Source organism: Triplophysa rosa, linkage group LG4 (assembly GCF_024868665.1).
Source record: "Triplophysa rosa linkage group LG4, Trosa_1v2, whole genome shotgun sequence".
Lineage (NCBI taxonomy): Eukaryota > Metazoa > Chordata > Actinopteri > Cypriniformes > Nemacheilidae > Triplophysa > Triplophysa rosa.
The window spans coordinates 3,456,847-3,478,520 of NC_079893.1; the positions used below are offsets into that span (position 1 = coordinate 3,456,847).

A 21,674-nucleotide genomic window follows, 5' to 3' on the forward strand; every position below is an offset into this window, starting at 1 on the left:
AATTTGATGTTGAGTTCTCAGTTAGTTCATTTAGATGTTTCTCTTAAAATTACGAGAAATATAAACAGAAATAAAAGACACAATCGTTAAAATACACAAAGAGCATAGAGTGAGAAAGTCCCGATTTAACCACCAGGAATCTTTTGACTCCGTGCGCAAATGCCACGTTGTCTCCAGCAGTCATCTAAGCTCACTCACTGTCTAACCTGAAGTTCTCTCTATTCAAAGAGACCCCCGCCTGCTGTGCACTGGAATGATCCATTCAGCCTCCAGCAGACAGAAACTCATTTTATGAGGTCTAGAAGTTCATTCCTGACAGGGTGAGCGACTGACTCACTGACCACATCTTATGTTAATTCCGACCTGATTTTACCTCACTGGTGATCACTTCAGCAGTGACCTATTGCGGAAACACTCCCCCCTATTCAATCTCACCAGTTTAACCTTATAATTCCCCGACATCAGCAGGTGAAGGTTTTACGTCACCAGCTGTCACCATAAGGTCATTTCCCAGGAGAGCAGGTTTCGGTTTCACTCATGTTATTGTCCCGTTAAGTTTTACCATCACACCGTGTCTACACCGGACGTGAATGGCCCGCCGCATCCAGTGTGGACAAATTTAAAAATTATAATGGGTTCTAATGCATTTCTAATGTCTTTTGTCACGGTGTCAGAACACGCATAGATCTGTGCTCATGTCTGTACACTACGGACGTCAACAATGCAGATGCACGTTAAGAATGCAAGCTGCTAAAGGCAACTATTCTGGAGACAAGCAACACATTGTTTTTCCAGAGATAATTTTACATCATCAACAGGGTTTACTTCACACTGCTGTTTTCAGACACCAGAAACTGGTTTTAAGGTTTTACAAAGAGGAAGTTCTTTCGGTATTTTACACCAATCAAAAGAACCCATTTCGATCACCCCATGAACTCCAGTGTGAAAGTCATCCTAATGCACGATGGTCCTCGGTTTTACTAACTAATACCTCCATAGCAATATAACATTTTACAAAATGACAAAAGCACAACAAAAGTGCTAAAATTAAAATAAATATCATCTGAATATTAGGGCTTTCTATATACAGTATGTATATATTTAGAAAATATGTAAAATATAAAAATATTTAAAATATATAAATACATTTAAATTATTGGTAAATATAAATAAATACATCTAAATATCTCCTAAATGTACATGTATGTGTAGAAAAACAACATGTATCCGACAGCCCTAGTCAATATAAATACTAATCTGTATTAATCCAATCTGAAGCAAAACATTTTTTTTATGTAGTCCACATAAAAATTGAGTTAACATTTGCTGGTTTTGAATTATTTCACTAAGCTCCATAAATGCATTATGAAATTCAACACATGAATGAGAAATTAATCCAAAAGTTAATGTCGATCTCAATACAAGCGAACGTGTAGGAATTCACACGCCAACATGCACGAACGTGTGAAACATCTACGGGAACAAATGCACTAATGGAAACCCGTTTAAATCATATGGCTCTGAGCTACTGACACTTTCAAATAAAGAAAGCATTTCAACAAAACAAGAACATTTGTATGCACATGCCGATGGTTCATCAGGTAACATCTTCTGAGCATCTCAAGGTGCGTGTTTTTGTAATGATGATGCTTTCAGGTTATGGAATGTGCTCTTGGAACACATCTCCATCCCATCACAAAGCTCTAGATCATGAGCAAACATCTTTGTCAAGTTGTAACAAGCTAAAAGACAACGCAGCACCACAAAGCTGCTGTTTTTGGACAATGTCCACGTTTTTCCATCAAGCGCACACTTCGGGCTAATGCTGACAGTGTGTGAGTGGAGAAATCACCTGGTTATGAAAGAACAGTTGAACTCAAGAGACATCCTTTACAAAAAAGAGGTTTATTCAAGTGCGTTATTAGTATACTTCTATTAAACAAAACAAAAAAGTATGCTTTATCTACTTTTTATAAACACTTCAGAAATATACAAAAATTTACACTTACAGTAAGTATACTTGACTTATACTGACAGAAGAAGTATACTAATACTTGATGGAAATGTCAAGAATAATGAAGTATAATGAAGTACACTTGGCTTGTAGTTTTGTTAACGTTTTTGAAGTAGCCCATTACTTATTAAAATAGTTTTACACGTCTTGAAAATTTGTTCAAGATTATATAGTTCACAGTGGCGTAGCAAGGCAGGTCCTGGCCCATATGCAAAAACGGAACCCCTCCGTCTGCCTAACTGCTTTGCGCATTTCCCGACATCGGTTGTTTACTCAGGTTTATCATTTAAATGTTAACGCGCTCAAATAGTAACGGCAGACCCAAAGGGAGCACAAACTCCCAAACGCAAGAAAGAGGGAAAAAGCGATCATCATTTTTTGGTAAAGGATGTCTAGGTTTTCATGGTTGCACCTGTCTGATGATATTTTTATCTGCATAAATTGTAGTCAAACACCATAAGCTGTAGACCAGCGCAGGGGGTTTAGCATACAGTAAAACACTCTTGATAAGGAAATCAGACTAACGCAAACGTCACAGACAAATGTTACATATCAATGGACGTAATCCAGCACTTGTTGTTATTAGCTAATCCTGCTTTTCTGATAGCTCCCATGCAGAATGTGTGTTTAGCTTGAACCTCAGACTCATTTTTTTAACAGCCACAATTGTTCACATTGAGGGGTGGTTACAATATCGGATACCATATGTGAGCTGGACAACATGCTGGGTGTTTTATAATTCTTGAAAAACAACGTTGGCACTTAAAATCAATTCTAGGTAAAATCTTCACTTCTAATAACGGACTTCACTTCTACATTTTTCTCCAAAATCTCTTGCTCAACCCTTTGGATAAAAGAATAAACTTAAAAGAATAGGGTAAACTTTGATCTTTGGTAAAGTCTCTTCTGAAGAGCTGGCCTCACTGGCACAACCAGATGTTTCTTTCATTTACATGAGAGGGGAGCAAGTCAAACCGTGAATGTACCACAAGTATATAGCTTCTAACCATGAGCCACATGCTCCACAGCCTCAGATAACACGCTCACGCAATGGTCATAAAAACAACTCACTGAAAATTGTAAGCTTCAATCTGATTGGCTGTCTTTACGCACCATTCAGGACACACATGTCTGTATCAGTATGCACAAATTTTGCTGAGGTGTTGGAATGTCTTTGAAGTATGTCTTTAACATTTTGATGAATGTTTATTATATAGATTCATGTCGACTATCTGTTTTTACTTATAACTCATGTCAGTATTCATGGAAAATAGAGTACATCATTCCTCTTCCCGAATCGCCAATCTCACACCTGCTCTAAGGACTGCTATAAAACCTGGCATCAAAGTGTGCCCCCTCCTTACCCAGAATGCCCCGCAGTCTTGACATCATGGCTGCCTGTTTGCACAGCTGTCTTGCTTCGGGGCCAGACGTCGCTTTCACTTGCCACCCCCCAAAGACACACATGCACTTGCACACACACAGGTTTTCATGTTTTATGGGAGCTTTCCATAGACAAAATGCATATTCTATCTCCTACCCCTAACTTTCTGCATTTGGTCCATTACGCCACACACAGACACACATGCAACTTGTTGTGCAGCAGACATAAACAATCATCAAATCATATGCAGTCAATCGGATGCTAGAAGGATAAAATAATCCCATAGACTCGAGTTACTGTATATCTAAAAACCACCCAGAACATTTAAGCATTACCACAGCCTCGCATCACAGTTTTGCATGGGCAAGCCGAAATCACAACTTCAGAGAGCGTAAAATGTACAAATCTAGTTTCCACATACAGCTGGATAGCTCCTCATGCTTGATGATAACAACTCCAATCAAACGTCTTTTATGTTCTATGCACAAAAAAAAAAACAGAATTACATCATCAAACCTTTGCAACATTGTGAACCTCACACAAATAAAACAAAATGCTGGCTTGACAAAATCTTGCCTGGAAGGTTTAGAATGTTCAAAATAACTTAGTTTAAAAATAAATAATTGTATAGAATTATTAATAGATAGTTCATTGCTACGGCGTTAGTTGGATGCTGATAGACAGACCCTTTCCTCTTTACTGCGGCACTGACCAACAAGAATCATTCAGACTGTGCCACGCCTGGAGTTTCCCTGCAAACGCTATGACATTTGACCTCTTTCATCTGAACATGTGGCAGCCATCTGAATAAAACGCAGACAAAAGAATGAAAGATATTTAAAGCAAAAGACAGAAGAGTAGCAATTTCAAAACAGAAATCACTCCTTCGAGGTTTCACGGGTATTCGTGTCCGCTCTCCGCCAAGAAACCGAAGAATTTGATGGCGAAGCCCAAACAGAGATGAATTGTTTGTTGATTTAAAGCGTTCGCTTATGCAAAACGAGGAAGCTATGCCATTGCAAAGGAAGTTATTTTACAGATAATAAATTAGGCTTGATATGCAGTGGAACAGGAAATCTTGCGGACGCTTATACAGACCGAGTGCAACAGTTAAGTGCATGCACAAAAAAGCGAAAAGGCCACCAACAAAAAATATCTATATTCTCTGAGGTGCTTCGAAGTATTACGCAAAACAGTGTTTTGACTTTAAATTTTATTTCTCCGTCGTTTCATTTCTCGTCCGGATGTGAGCGACTGAGTCTATCAGTGTTGCTGAGTGTCATTGAGATGCCGGGGTGAAAGTAAAACCCGGAGACAGGCTTTCTTCTACACTTCCTGAAGTTCAGAGCACTATCAGAACTAAGTCATTCAAAACACACACAGACAGGATGCTCAAGGCAGTAGCATGGGTTTATTTAACACTAGGTCACTGGTGGACGGTGAGGTCACTAAATGACCCCTTCAAGTGTGTCAGTAAGAATTTCTAGGAAGTTCCGTTTTCTTGGTTTCCTGATGTCAACAAACGCTGCTAAACCATCCTGTGTTTAAAGTAGGATGTGACAATGCGCTTTGTAAATGAGAATTAACACGCTTCATTGCTTACGCTACAGTGTTTCTATGAGTAATTCATTCTTATGTCATCTACATCACACTTCCTCTGATGTTTATCCCCTCCAAGATGGACACTTGTAAAAGAATAGTTGACCCACAAATAACAATTTTGTCATCATTTATTCACAGTCATGTTGCTGTATATACTGTACAGTATGTCTCTTTCTTCTGTTGAAAGAAAAAGATATTTAAAAAAAAATTGGTTTTGTTTCCGTACAATTCAAGTCAATGGAAGCCAGTGTTGTTTGCTTACCAATGTTCTTCAGCTTTTGTGTTTTGCAGAGGTCAAGCAGGTTTGGAATGAAATGAGAGGAAGTAAATAAATCCCTTTATCACACTAACAAACACTCAATTCAAACTATAGATGCCTGCAGTCAAGAGGGTTTTAAAGGGATACTTCACCCAAAAATGAACATTCTATCATCATTTACTCTTTATATTTTACCTTCGAGTTGTTCCAAATCTGTATACATTTCTTTGTTCTGATGAACACAGAGAAAGATATTCGAAAGAATGCTTATAACCAGACATATCTTGCCCCACTTTGACTACCATAGTATGAAAAAATACTTTTTTTTGTTCTGTTAAACACAAAAGAAGATATTTTGAAGAATGTAGTACAGCAAACACTTCTGGGGCACTTTTGACGACCATTGTATTTTTCCTACTATGGGAGTCAATGGGTACTATGGGAGTCAATGCAACATGATGCAATATTTCATATTTACGAATTTGTACGTCGTAATTATGATATCAAGATGGCAGTTTACATTTCCCGTCGCCAGTACAGTTGTAAATCAAACAGTTTCTCTTTTATAGGCGTTTAAAGGTCGACCAGTTTGATTATTTGCTGTATAGGCTATGTGAATAACAGAAATCATCTTCGGAGGTAAACGTTCACACTTTTAACAAATTTACCTAAATACTTCGCGGTCAACATCGCAGTCGCGTCGGCATTGCCACGCCCCCAACTCGACAAAAATCTCTGTTTCCTGCTTGTACTGACGACTCCTATTTGCCAAATATTTAAGTTAAACGCGCAATTAAACGTTATCTAATGCGCTCACTCAATTGCCTTAATGTATCGCAATGCCTGCCTATGATTGCACATCGAGGCTCGCGCCGAATGAAAATCGCGCCTCAGAAGATGCAGCGTCACTTCCGGCTCTTTCGTGAATACAGTGTAATTTTCCCTTAAGTATGTCCTTAAATTTAACTTAAGTTATTCTCCTATTGTCTTTGGTAAAGGGAAATGACCCCTTAAGTGTCAAACTTAAGGGAAAAAATTAAGGTGCTTTATGCAACCGGGCCCTGGGCACTTAACGTACACAAATGAGGGCTCACTGTACTGTAGCGGACGACTTCGAATATACCGTGGTAAGCAGTTCGTTTCATATCATGCAAACCGCTGCATGATGCTTTTATATTTTAAAGGGTTGTTTTGGTTTTATTATCTCATAGCAAATAATAAAATCAATCACAAATCATAAAACTGATGACACGATAACCAACAAAAGTGGTACTGCATGATGGACACACGATAAATAGAATATTCTGGTGGTCAATACAGCTTGCAGTCAATTAGCACACACAATTATTCACAGACCATCCGTTTGAACAAAGTTTGTCATGCAGTACCACTTTTGTTGGTTATCGTGTAATCAGTTTTATGATATGTGATTGATTTTATTATTATTTGTTTAAATAATAATAAACTGTTTAAAAACAGTTAAAAGAAAAGGAGAAAGGCACGTGATTACTGTTTAATTCAGCACACCGTCGTTGTGTATTTCAGACGAAACATTGTGTTCCTAGTGAAAACACAACAATTAAAACATCAAATGGCTTAGAAACCGACTTTAAACCTGCTTTATTTCTTATTTCTTCTCGCAGGGCCCGCTAAAGTGCACTTGACTTCAGATAAGAATGTGAAGGGTTGAAGTTATCCAGCCTCACAGACCGCAGCGCCACCATGTGTCCATGCAGAGGAAAGGCATGTTCACTGTTTAAATCTGTTTCTGGAACCACAGCACACCCTGCAGGTACACCAGCATCCCATTCATCTGCACTTCAGAGTTGAGTATTCGGACATCAGATATCTTCGAGTGTCCACCAGGTGTCGGAGTGAACATCACAGCCCGGGTTTTTCCGCATGTGCTGTGTGTGAGTTCAGGCCCTGCTCCGAGACGCTCGCTTCAACAGCCTCCATTGTGCAATATTTAGTATCTGGAACAGGTAATGGGAACACTTTGTATTTGACTTCATGCATGTACACTGCAGCAGCACGTAGAATCAATAATCCAATGCGGTGTTTGCTGAAACCTTAAAATACTTTGATTATTTGCTTTGTGTGTCAGGTATAGGAATAGGACCTTCACAGTTTGGAAAGTGATGGTCTTAGAAGGAAGTGATGCTGAACTATATGGCAATATATCCATGAACCATCACTATATTAACACATTGATTTGAACTATTCTGAAACTTTGAATCACATATCGTACAGCATTTTTTTCTAGATTTGTTTGCCGTTACTGATTTGTGGTGGTCCACAGAGGTCATCACAGTACGTTATGGACTGGTTTGCCACCGTCCACCACTGGCACGGTGCGTGTCGAAGAACTTGATGAGAAATGTTTGAGTTCATACTTAAATCACTGATTTTTGTAACTGGTTTTATTTGTAATCTTTTCTGATACACGTCTGTTTGCTGTCGTTTTAATCTCTGTCTATGAGAAACTCTTGAGGTAACAAAGATTTTTGTTTTTTTAATAGCAGGGAATACCTATGAGAATACACACTGTAAACCCGACGGCTGGGAGAGAAAACGCTCAATGAAGTGTATTCATTAAACACTGGCACCGAGCAGCCGATCGGGCGTGAATCGGTTCATTCCACGTGAAGCGAGACTTAATTCACAAAGGTGGACGCGGCAGCAGTTTTGAGCCGACGCCCTAATGTCTAAAGCAGCACAGGTCTGAGAAACTGCATCCAACCAAAGCAAGATGCACGGACTACTACGTCTGATGGAGAAAACAGGTGTGTGTGTGTGTTATTCTAGTATGCTGCCTACCTAGACAACAATCTAAGGCATCATAGGTGTTTTAAACCATGATAGGCTGCAACATTATACTGACTTTTAAGATACTTCTATTGGCCGTATTGTAGTAGGCAGCATGTTCTTTGAAGGGAATGCAATCCCAGAATGCATTGCAGTGAGCTTAGCGAACCATTTTTAATTAGGGTGAGTGGAGAAATTATGTTTATTACAATAATATTTGTTATAAATATAGTCCAATCAAATGTGTATACAATTTTGTTTCGTGCGTTGGTTTTTCCAAAATCTGCTTTTCAACTCATTGTTTTTGAGCATTTCTCAGTTTTGACCTTAATATTGTGCTTTTCTCTCACATTCCTCTTTCCATCTCGCTTTCTTAGCAGGCATACATCCAACCGGCTGGATGCCTGGCTCCATGAACCTGCCCTGTGGTTTGTGTCATCTTATCTCAAGGTCAAAGAGACGGAGGAATTTTCCTGATGGTTAGCATCGGTGTAGCAGCAGGTGAGTAAGAACAAACAAACTCATTTTGTTGTCCTGTCTGCTAAAAATTTTCACGTGTTTTTTTGTTTTTTTATCAAATTGCAATAAATTGCTCTAAACACATGCTTGGTGTTGTGCAGTTTAGTCATGACCCTCAGCCGTTCACAGCTTCTCATTCCTTAAATCCAGAACCCCAGCGACTCGTGTATGTTTAGACAGTGTGGTCCAAATGTATACGTGTTTCTGGAGCTCCGCTGTTTGCTGAGCAGCCGAACGCGTGCCGTGTTTCCCAGCGTTGACAGGATCTTGGAGGCTGTGCGGACGACTTGCCGAAACCTGGCCCTGGCTCAGCCCGGACGCCTGTAATCTGGGTTAAGAGAGAGTGAGACAAAAAGAGAGAAACTGAGACAGATCCCAGAGCCCGGTGACGTCACAGTGGCCGGGCTGTTCCACCAGGATGGAAAATAATAAGCGCAAAAGGGATTTCTGTTAGTGTAATCAGGTGGGTTGTGGTGACTGCACAAGCAGTGCGTCTAATATCACTTACAGGTAGATTGTGTTGTGTTGTGTAATGAGGGCTTTAATTCCAGGTGCGGTCTTTTACTTGTAGTTTTACTGCAGCTGTTTGGGAACAAACATTTTTATGTACTCATTTACATACGCATGATAAGCAGGGGATGCTTAGATATTTGGAAGAATGCTTGTAACCAAACAGTTCTTGGCCACTATTGACAACCATAGTATGAAAAATTACTTTATAAATTTCTTTAAATTTGTGTTTCTTTAAATCTTCTTTTGTGTTCTGTTAAAGACAAAAGAAGATATTTTGAAGAATGTAGGATAGCAAACAGTTCTGGGGCACTTTTAACTACCATTGTATTTTTTCCTACCGTGGGAGTCAATGGGGGGCAAAATCTGTCTGGTTATAGGCATTCTTCCAAATATCTTTCTCTGTGTTCATCAGAACAAAGAAATGTATACAGATTTGGAACAACTCGAGGGTGAGTAAATGATGACAGAATTTTCATTTTCGGTTGAACTATCCATGAAATGCTTTAAACCTAATGCCATAACAGCATAGCAACACCCTAGCAACCATTTAAACCCTTGTGCATTGTTGCGTTGTGATTTTGACACAAGCAAACAAAACTCTGCAACAACTTCTTGTGTCCTCTTTTCCTGCGTGACTTCCCTGATGTGTTCTTTTGCTTCCTGTATTTTTTTCTTTTGTGTGTTCGTGAACCTGCTTTAATCGCGGCTCACCTTTGTTCTCCTGCCGGGTCTTGAAGAAAAAAAAAGGAGACTGATAAAGACAACAGAAGCAGGTGGATAAAAGAGGCGAGCGGAGACCTCTCGGATGTTATCTGCTCTGGGCTCCGGAATGCCACGACACAATCACTAAAGAGAAACTCTCCTCTTAAACACACACACATACAGGGCCCATTGTTGGCGGCGTGGCGTCTGTGATCATGCAGGCCTACGGATGATGAACGTGTGGCCCCTTCTCCATTTTCTTCCCATCTAACCCCTGATCCCGGACCCCCGGCGGCTCCTGCCTCACAGAGGGCTCTCTTACAGCCCAGCACACTCCGATTATTATCTCCCTCTTCCTGCTTTTTCATCTTAACTCGCCTCTCTTCACTCGTTTCCTCTCTTCCACCGGCCTGTCCCCGCTCACCTGCCAAGGACCGTCGCCAGCTCGAAACCTGTCAAGAGAAGAGTGTTGTGTTTGGAGCCGTCCGTGCATGACATAATTCCATTAGATAATAATTTTCACAGCTGCTTTGAGGACTTATTAAAGATTACATAAGGTTGAAAGAACAATCGCGGCCGTGCTGGTGATGTCAGTTATTATGAAGTGACGTGTTAAGACGGGATCAACCGTACCGTCTAGAACATTGGTTTGTTATGCATGTCGTCAGTTGCTAATCAATTAGCCTTATCTTAAACGCACACTTCAGAGATGGGACTCCAGACTGTTTGTTGGAAACAATGGCTTTGTCTAAGCCTGTCTGAGCTCAACGAAGGTGCTGAGCAGAAATTTAATCTGTTTAACGTCATATCGAGTGTGACCGAAAACAGATCAAAAATGAATGTTGCATTCTCCAGGATAAGTATTCTAGAACGGTGACACACCAGAATAAAAACTTTAGTTCGCTTTTTTATAGATCATGAGGTACTTCACCCATAAATAAAAATACTAGGGCTGTGCAAAAATATCGATACCATAAACTTTCGCAATATATATTTTTTCATGATAGTGTATGGATAGTCCAACCTTTACTATCGATAGATTTTTTTAAATCACTTTTTAACATCATATAGAGTACACACGGCCATTGTCTCAAGCATGAGCGAGCATGGTGCTCCAGCTTCTCAGTTAAATCACTCTGGAGCTCTCAAACCTCAGTCGTGTGCATTCAGTATCACACAAGTGTTGTTTTCGAGGTTTTGTCTGCTAATCGTCTCCTTTTGAGCTCCACAGGTGAAGGAAGGTCACACGGGTGAGTAAATGATGACTGTTTTTCATTTTCGGCTGAATCTTAAAAAAATAAATACGTACACAACCGAGGCGATATTGTTGACATATATATGTATAAAATGTTCATAGCAAAGCTGTATTTCTTCTTTAAACAATTTTGTTGAGTTTGAGTTTATATGGAGAACTCTGACTTTTGACCCAAACCCCGAGACCAACTTTGAGATTTAGTTGAGATCTCTTTTGAAACTTGCTCCATCTTGACACCACGGTTATTTGTATATAGGCTTTTAAAAAGGACTGTTGTGTACATACTGTACGATTATGTTTCGCTCTATACAGAAAAGATAAGTTGACTGTCAAAAAAATAATTCACTACCACGCAAAGCAACCCGACTGATCCTGAATCAGCAGAGAGAGGGATGTTGTGTTAAAAGCAAACGCACAGAAGATATGACAAGACATTGATCTTAGTGTTTTGAGATTTTGTGTTTGGTCGCCATGGCAAGACGTCTTTCCCCCTTCCATCTTTATGTTGGTTTCTATTGAGAGGTGAGGAAGCAGAATGGGTGGAATGTTAGAAGGAACGTGACATCTCTACCATCCTTCAGACACGCCGCCTTCTCCAAGCACTTTACATTTGACCCGTGACTGCTCTTGATCTTCATACGCTGTTTGACGCTGCTTCATCAGACGCTGCAAAATAATAAATTGTTATACATTTTGAGTCTTTTAGTTGCATGATGTGAGCATCTTCTAATATCTGAAGCATTGAAGTTTAAGCCAGTGGAGGTCATGCATGAATAGAATTCAAGTTTAACGGTTCAGGGATCAAACTCATTCAGATGAGGAGTTTTGATGAAAATTTGGATCCCACGCACTGACTTGACTCTTCTGACCTTGTAGGTGACCTTCTCCGCAGTCAGTTGGGCGTTTTATGGGAAAGAGATGGAGTGTCTATGGAGACCGCCAAATGTTGATGGGCAATGTTAACTGACAGGTTACTGATGATGTCAGATGGTTTTCTGACACCAGCCGCTGAGCCATCATAACCTGAGGGTAAGTGTCGCTGCCCTGGTGACGGTCTAATGCGTTCACTGTGAGATGCTTCATAAACCTGAGAACTTCTGAGAAACGTTTCTGAGCTTGTCTATTAACAATAGACAAGCTCAGTTGGTAGAGCAGAACAAAGAGGTCATGGGTTTGAATCCCAGGGAGCATGCATACTAATAAAATAGATCCAGCAATCTTAAAAGTTTAGGATTAAACTATTTGCCAAATACGTTAATGTAATGTGAAGTAATCCACCTTCCGCTATTGATGCAAAGGGATTTTTCTGTTGAATAATTTATGGAGAGTTAGCAAGTGTTCTCAGGCGTGTTTCATTTATCAACTTAGTCTCCGATGTTTCTCCTAGAAACATGAGACTGTAATCGTTAAAAACCATGAAGAGTATGGAGGTTTAAAATGAAATAAGGTTTAGGCGATTCACATTTCGCATCTTTTGCGCGCGCATATTCGTTATTCTAAATGTAGACGCACGGCAAGCGCGCTCAAATAAGCGGCGACGCGGTAGCGCACCAAGATAAAGATGAAAATATTTCAACTTTTCAGAATGCTGCACGCGCACCGCGGGTCATGTGACAAGAACCAACCAGCCAATATAAGACAAGCTCAGTGAAGATGGAGACACAGATGATCAGCATAAATAAATCTTGTAGCATACTCTTTGCAAGGTATTTTCAGCGCATATAATCCATATATCCTTTGTTTATACCTCCTCGTCTTAATGGCTATTGTGGCCCATGGTTGCTTAGCGACGATAGACGCCAGTAGAATGCAAACTGCTTGGCACTTTGAAAAAAGGAGACAGCGTTTTCCACGCGGTTTCAGACGTGAAATGTGAATCGGCCCTTAAAGGTAAAATTATCTGGATTTGGGTCAGACTTGACAAATCTGAGCTCAGTTTGTGACATTGTTGAGACATTTTTGCCTCTTTTTCTCAGGAGAAAGATCTGAGACACGGGGGACTTAAAGGGGCAGTCCACCAAAAATCAAAAATTCTTGTATCATTTACCCATTTCCAAGTCATTCCATTCCTGTAAGGCTTTCTTCTGCAGAACACAAAAGATCATTTGAAGAATGTTGCAACATCGGCCCCCATTGACTTCCATTGTACGGACACAAAACCCGATTGAGACATTTCTCAAAATATCTTCTCTTGTGTTCCGCAATAGAAAGAGTCATAAAGGTTTTAAATGACATGAGGATGAATAAATGATGATTTTTTTGGGGGGGTCAATTGTTTAGTTACATTTACTGTCATTGATGTCAAGAAATAATTGAAATGTGTGATTTTTCATTCTTATAGGTGTAAGGGATAGTTCACCCAAAAAAAGGAAAATTCTGTCAGCATTTACTAAAATGTCTTTATTCTGCTGAACACAAAAGAAGATATTTGGAAGAATGTCAATAACCAAACAGATCTCATCCCCCATTGATGCCCATAGTATTTATTTTCCCTACTATGGCAGTAAAGATTTTTAGATTTTTTTTTTTAGATTTAGATTTTAGATTCAATTTATTGTCATTGCACATGTACGAAGGTACAAGGCAACGAAATGTGACCTCTGCATTTAACCCATCCAGAGAGTAGTGTACACACGTACCCCCGGAGCAGTGGGCAGCTATCACTGCAGCGCCCGGGGAGCAAGTAGGGGTAAGGTGCCTTGCTCAAGGGCACCTCAGTTGTTACCCGCCGGCCCTGGGAATCGAACCGGCAACCTTCTGGTCATGAGTCCGACTCTCTTACCATTAGGCCACAACTGCCCTATAGGGGGGATGAGATCTGCTTGGTTACTGACATTCTTCAAAATATCTTCCTTTGTGTTCATAAGAACAAAGAAACTATCCCTTAAGTTAATTTCTAGTTGCTTAAATTGATAGTTCACGCAAAAAGAAAAATTCTGTCATCATTTACTCACCCTCTTGTCACGTCAAACCTGAAACAAGAAAGTCATACAGGTTTGAAATGACAAGAGGGTAAATGAATGATTACATAATTTTCATTTTTGGGTGAACTATCCCTTTAACCCTTTACGTGCATCATTTAAAACATGCAAAACAATGTGACATCTGCAATAGAATGAAAAGTGCACTGGAATCACTGTTGTTAAACCAACATTTATGTCTTGAATTAGCACATAAGTGGAACAACAATTAACCTGAACAAAGCAGATTTCTGCAGGCCGTGTTTATGGTTCTGGAAAGCTCTATAATGTGTTTAATTTAACGTCTTCTGGATTCTGCTCTGTTTTGGTGCAGACACGGGAAAATCTCCTCGGAGACTTCGGCACCGTTGTGATAATTACGAGAATGCAGACGGATGATTAGGACGCCGGTGAGATCCAGAATGCAATGCATGTGTGTGGTCTCGCAAACACGTGCAATATCAACATACCCGACATTTACTGGTCGTGCATTAATTGTGCACATTTACCGTATTTGTTGACATTTGCATGCACGTACAAAGCCGCAGTAACACAAACTCCACCCTGACGGTCAACCCTTCCCAGAAGTCTAATGATGGACATTTTGACAAGTATGATAGCATCCATCAACCAGGTCAGAGGTGTCCGGTTCCTCTTTGAAGTCCACGGGTCTTCTGGATGTTTATGTGCACGGGGCGATACGCGCAGGTGACGCCTCCGCCTGCCCTGTTTATTTGGAGCCGTGTTGCAGATTTTCATGACAAAGTGAGGAAAGTTTCTGTGCTCTCTGAAGTCGCCGGCTTGTTGGCGTGCAGAAACAGGTTTGCGGGTTTAATATACGCTGTGTTATATGTTATTCAGTATGAGCGTCTCATGGCAACGCTACCTTTAACATGGACGGTTCTTCCCGAAACAACCCCAGGCCCCTCGGAGGAGAGAGAGGCTACTGTTAGCGTTGCCTGGTTACCGTGGTAGTGTTTGTTTAACGCCGGCCTTCACACTTCTTATGCTGAATGTGCTTTTTCTGAGCCTCCCACGTTACTGCACGGCCAACTGACCGTTTGCCGTCTGCCAGCCTGCAGGCTCCATATGTGCATATAAACGTAAATGCATGAATGGGATGTTCACCCCAAAATGAAATTTATTTCCTCATTTATTCTCCCTCATGTCAATCCTAACCTGGGGTGCGTTTCCCGAACAACGACATAACTCGCTGGTTAACCACCATAGTACGATGCATCGTTTGAGAAACTAACTAGCTACTCACGACTTTTTCCCAAAAACAGTAACTTTGTTGCACATCTGTCGTTTGATCCCCGTTGGTTCGACAACATACTTGATGATGTCACATAGGTGGTGGAGTAAAACCGTCTTCTAATTAATCCGTGTAGATCGATTTAATGTCATATTATTGCTGTAAATAATTTACACTGCATCTGAAAGCTATTTTTGCTATCGTATTTTTGCTCTCTTTTGTTTTATTTCACGCTATTTAACTCATTCATAAGTTTCCTCCTACGTAACTCCGCCAGGGATTCCCCAGGGTCCAGGAGCATGAAGTCCCAGGCATTCACACTTAAAAAACAACAGCGCTTCTATTTTCTTGACAAACTAAAAGATGCTAAATTGAATTTGTATATTTAGAATGATGGATATAGAATGCACTGCATGTTGCTTGCTTACCTTGCTCAAGTGTACACGTCATAATAATATGGAACTATTCTTCTAACCACAGCTCTAGACCTGTAGTTCCAACCACGCAACTTTGCGATGCTGCTAGCGATTGATTGTTAGAATAAGGGAAACACTTGAATCGTTGAACTATGCTGAAACAACAGAACTTGCGACCATAGTTGGCTAACTATGCGTTTGGGAAACGCACCCCTGTATGTAGGGTTGGGAATCGTTTGAATTTTATCGATTCCAATTCCGATTCTGCTTATCAATTTCGATTCTTATCGATTCCCAGTTTCAATTCTACAGTTGAAGTAAAACATTTAAATATCAACCTGTATGGTCATTTAGCCTGCTTATTGACTTGTTTGCAAAAAATATATAGATATTTATGAGCATCGTTTTGTGTATACATACACATAGAACCATGTTTTTTCTGATTTATTACAATTTGTATTACCAAAGCTGAAGTACATCATGGTTAAACTGTAGTAATTATAATGATAAACTATGCTTACTATAGTAAAAATATTGTTAATTTTCATAAGGGCTTTTATTGAGATATCAGCAGACCACGCAAAGCATTTCCTTTTATGAAAATATTCCTTTTGTTTCCAATCCGATTCCCAACCCTACCTGTATGACTTAGTTTTTTCTGCAGAACACAAAAGAATATACCCTGTTGTTTTGCAAAACTGTCTGAATACGATCTGTCGTCGCTGTAAATTGTCCTCTGAGCATATCTGTATACATTACAAGATTAGGTTTATAAAATCACATTTCTATCCCTGCAGCGTGCTTTGTGTGTATGTTTGTGTATTTGTGAGAGCGGAGTGTATAAAAGTGGGTGTGGAATGTGGAGTTGTACTGTCCACGCTGCTGTCGTATAAGTGTGAAGCAGCACATAAGGACCCCGCAGTTTCTTACCGAGGTTATTTTTGAAAAGCTTACTCTCCCAAGCACATCAAACACTTGACGTTTGGCCGTCCGTCATTCCACACAAACAGCACAGGACTTTGAAGCTATGCGCTCAACGCTGCACTCCATAACCCGGTTTGTTTATAGAGACTCTCCTCTCAATAGCGCGACTGTAAACACTAGTGAGAAGTTTCATTGTCTCCTGCTGCATCCGCTTTGAAATTAATAGGCATTGATTGGAGAAACTCATTCATCATGTGGGTTTGTGGTTGGTTGTACGTTGTTTTATGGTTGCTAGAGTGTTCTGGGTGGTTGGTAAGGTTTTGATAGGTTGTTGTTATCAAAACATTTTCAACATTTTTATAAATGTTTTATTTTATCTTTACATTTCAGTTTTTCTTTATTTGTAAATGTTTAATTTAGTTTTGAATTATAATTTTTTTATATTTTAATGCAGGGCTCTAGACTGCGACCAAAATGCTCGCAAATGCGATCGTTTTTTTATAATGTGCGAGGAAAAATTTCACAGGGTCGCATTGGTGCGAGTGTGCGTAAAACGAATTTTTGCCCCGTCAAAGATTTATTTAACATTTAATGTGATTTATGAGTGGTGAATGACGCGCTTGTGATAATTGCATGAAAGAGCGAGCAGAGAGCAAAGTTTCTTTGCATTTATTGGGCTCGCAAGTGTAAAAGTGCAAATATGAAGCGGTCTACATCCAACTATTTTAAAAGACAGAGTGACAAATTAACAGCACGATTCATCAACTGAGGTCATTATGCAAGGTTATTATGATTACCATGAAAAAGGGTGCGACCAAATTGTAAGTTGGTGCGACCAACTGAGAAAGTGGGTTGCGACCAGAGGGAAAAATTAGTCTAGAGCCCTGTTTTAATGTCATCTATACTTCACTTCGGCTTAAATTTATACCCTTATATTTTAATTTAATCTTACATTGTAAAATATAAACAGTCTAAATAGTACAACAGTGTTTGTGATTAAAAAGTGAATTTCATTCTTTTATTTGCTCCCACTCCTTGTATTTATTTTTTTCTATATTTCTAAATATTTACTTTAGTTGTGAATTATATATTTTTATGTTTTAGTTAAATCTATACTTTACTTCAGCTTAAATGTATACTTTTCCCTTATATTTTAATTTGATCTTACATTGTAAAATATAAACAGTTGCCCAGATTTCATTTCACGTTTATGATTAAATATTTAAATTATTTTTTTTATTCACTCCCACTCCTTATATTTTATTTTTTCTTTATTTTTAAATATTTACTTTAGTGTGAAATTATATGGTTTATATTTTAGTTTAATCTATACTTTACTTCATCTTAAATTGATACTTTCCCTTATATATTTATTTTATATTGCATTGTAAAATATAAAAAGTCTAAATAGTTGGCCAGATTTAATTTCACATTTTGTTCGGATTAAAACCGTGTTTATGATTAAATATTTAAATTATTTTTTTTATTCACTCCCACTTTTATATTTTATTTTTTCTTTATTTTTAAATATTTACTTTAGTGTGAAATTATATGTTTTATATTTTAGTTTAATCTATACTTTACTTCATCTTAAATTGGTACTTTCCCTTATATATTTATTTTATATTGCATTGTAAAATATAAAAAGTCTAATAGTTGGCCAGATTTAATTTCACATTTTGTACGGTTTAAAACCGTGTTTGTGATTAAATATCTAAATACATTTTCTAATAAGTTTCTGTATATTTGATGAATACTTTTGTTATTGACTAATATATTTCCATTCTGTTTTGCCACAGGCCTTGTCCCTCACAGTGCATTCTGGGATCGATACGTGCAGTGCTACCTCAGATTTTGGCCAAAATAAGGTAACCTAGAAGGCATAAATTTGTTGCTGTCTACCTTTTGGATCCATTGTTCTGTGCTGTTCTGAAGCTGAGACGTTTATTATATTGTGTTTTCATTGTACTGATTGTATAATATTATTCAGCCGTACTGTTCCACTCCTCAAACTCAACTCAGTCCAGACAATTTTCCCTTCATTTACAGCCCGGTGGAATTACACTGAGAGATCCAGTCAGCCACAAATTCACTGCATATCTTTTTTCTCAAGATCTAATTTATAGGACATTTATTTATTTTTTTGGCTTGGTTTTTTCTTGGTATTGGTGATGTGTAAAATAAGTACACAATGTGTAGAGAAGGCGTCACTCTTTCTGCAGCTCATTCTTTGGGTTAGTGACTCAGCTTGTAGCTCTTTCCAAAAGACCAGAAGTTCACCTGGTGGGCAATAAAACGGATGGAAAAATTCCCATTACTTTAAGGGATTTCTAGACGCAGAATTACTTGCAGACTTTAGGATGGCCTCAGAACACCGTAGCAACCACATAACAACACCTTGACAACCAGTCACAACACCCCCAGAAAACTAATAATTGTATAGACGGTTTCATTGCACGCACGTGCCTAGCCCGAAGTTAACTTCCGGTCTGTGTTTGGTTATGATATAACAATTTATTTTATAATTAATTTATATTAACATTAATATTTTGTTATACATTCATTGTATTAAATTAAAAGTAACTCGACAGTTACAGTATTGTTTCTTTGCAGAGGTCTACCGGAAGTTAAGTTTGGGCCACAAAATGTTTATGTTGTTGCCGCTGAAACGGTCTATATTTATTAAAATTCATGCCTCTTTAAGCTTCAGAAGGACACAAAAGCGTTATTAAAAAATTCCATGTGACTATATTTCAAGTGCCCTTATAAAGCTTGAGAAGGCAGTCACCATCCACTCACATTGTAAACACAAAACAGCACTTATTCAAAAGTTCACGTTATGGTTCACATTATAGAACAGAGAAAGCCATTGAGGGTTTAAATGGGCGCATAAATACTGACAAAATGTTCATTTTTGCATGGAATAATACTTTAATGACTGCGTGAAACCACTTAAAGTGACTTGATGTCAAACTGCTATCTTTTGATCTTAAAGCTACAGTTTGTAAAAACTGCCGCTAGAGGGCGCACGATCAAAACAACAACATTGCCGTAGCTTGATGACGCTGTGAAGGAGCGTGGAATGATGGGATCTGTTGTCTTCAACTCCACTGTTGGCCATCAATCAGATGGGGAGAAATCATGTTAGCGGATGAGGTTAAGTTTTATAAATGTTGCGTATAATTGTGGTCCATAAATAAGTGACTGCTCAAAACAAGCTAGTGACTTGCTACATGCTAGACACTACTTCTGCATTTGTCCACGACACTGTTGTCATGCGGTTTCTACGTCAGTAAAGGCGGTAACAAAGGGTAACGCGGATATGACGCCATTGACCGGCGACTGAAAAGCCCCGTGTCACTATTTAGAATGCCGATTTTCTCACGATTTACAAGTAGTTGGAGACATTTGAGATATTGTCAGTACTCAGCTGAGCAAAATATATAACACTAGCCTAGTGGTTTTTGGATATTTTACTGCAAACTTGTTACAAACTGTACCTTTAATATGAATTATAACCGGAAGTGTGTTGGGTTACAAAATCAGTGTTAGAATTGCTAGTGAGTGTCAGATTAGCATGAAGCATTCCAGTAACGTTCGTAAGCTGTAGCGAAATAAATGAATGTTATAGTCACAGTCATGGGCATCGCTAGGCCATTTTTAGGGGGGCTTCAGGGAATAATCGGTTTACTGCAATTTTTCGCTTCGTTCACCCCTCATCACACCACAGCACACCACAGTTTCCTCCAGCGAAAATTAACACCGTGTCTACACCGGACGTGGCACAGTGCGACACGACACACGGCTTGTTTTAATGGGATTGTCGCGCCGCATCCAGTGTTGACAAAATTTACAATTATAATGGGTTCTAATGTGTTCTATTCTCTATTTTCGCATCACGCCACGTCTGGTGTAGACACGGTGTAAGCTGTTTTCATTTGAAAACTTGTAACTTTGAATATAAACCATGTTACAGTGCATGTAGCATTAACTACCATACAGTTAAATGCACACATTTATTTGGCTTTTTCAGTAGCCTACTCAGATGTTATACCCATCTGTAGTGGGACGAACAGCGTGGGTTGCCTATTAACTAGTTCCCGCGCTAGTGTTCTAGGGGCCAAGGCCCAGGGTAGACAACTAGCCTCCAGTGGTGGTGGGCCTTAAATCATAGAGTGCCGTGGATTGCCGTTTGATCTCACTGTGTGTGTGCCTGGTGTGACCGGTGCACTTGGTGATGTAATAATTGTGACTTCGAAGCTTAAAGGCTCCGTCACTAGCATACCTGTCCCTGGTAAACCCTGCCTGTTTCGTTTTGTGTGTGTGAATGCGAGTGTGCACTATGTGCCCAAGTTGTCCATGCTTTTATGTGATGTTTCAAAGGGACTTTTATTGACTGTGTATATAATAAAATTTGTATTTTTGATATTCACGTCTTGTGCCCCTCCTTTAAACTAACGAACCCGTGTGCTCACCTTTGTTCCTATTTCCCTGGTAACAGGGTAGCGTAGTCTGCTAGATTTAGATTTAGATTTAGATTTAGATTCAATTTATTGTCATTGCACATGTACAAGGCAATGAAATGTGACCTCTGCATTTAACCCATCCAGAGAGTAGTGAACACACATACCCCCGGAGCAGTGGGCAGCTATCACTACAGCGCCCGGGGAGCAAGTAGGGGTAAGGTGCCTTGCTCAAGGGCACCTCAGTTGTTACCCGCCGGCTACAGCTTTCTCTTAAAATCTGTTCCCCATACCGCAATGCCACGCATCTATGCAACGCAGTGGATTGCTGCAATAAGTTTACCATCCTACCCTGTTAGTCAAACGTTTATTTTATTTATTTTTAATTCTTACTATTATTCCCTCATTGGGGGCTGAGCCCCCCTTAAATGAAAATCCTAGAATCGCCCCCTGGTCATAGTCTGATCTTGCGTTCACCTCCTCACCTGTAGATTTAAACTCGATTGATGGATTTCTTCTAAGCACAGTAAATGCTGTTAAACATACGCGCTCAGCAAGTCACGTCCTCAAGACGGACAGATTTGCATTCGACATGCGCAA

General features: G+C 39.4%; 2 long non-coding RNA genes across 2 annotated transcripts; both read left to right on the top strand.

Annotated features, from left to right (window-relative positions):
* Window positions 1-7,188: 7,188 nt before the first annotated feature.
* On the top strand, window positions 7,189-8,537 carry LOC130552397 (uncharacterized). The gene is made up of 4 exons (XR_008962730.1): window positions 7,189-7,244; window positions 7,562-7,613; window positions 7,782-8,045; window positions 8,445-8,537. It is a non-coding gene; the product is annotated as an uncharacterized LOC130552397 (long non-coding RNA).
* Window positions 8,538-10,806: 2,269 nt separating this feature from the next.
* Window positions 10,807-18,722, top strand: LOC130553573 (uncharacterized). Its single transcript, XR_008962873.1, has 3 exons — window positions 10,807-12,085; window positions 14,351-14,426; window positions 18,411-18,722. It is a non-coding gene; the product is annotated as an uncharacterized LOC130553573 (long non-coding RNA).
* Window positions 18,723-21,674: the final 2,952 nt, after the last annotated feature.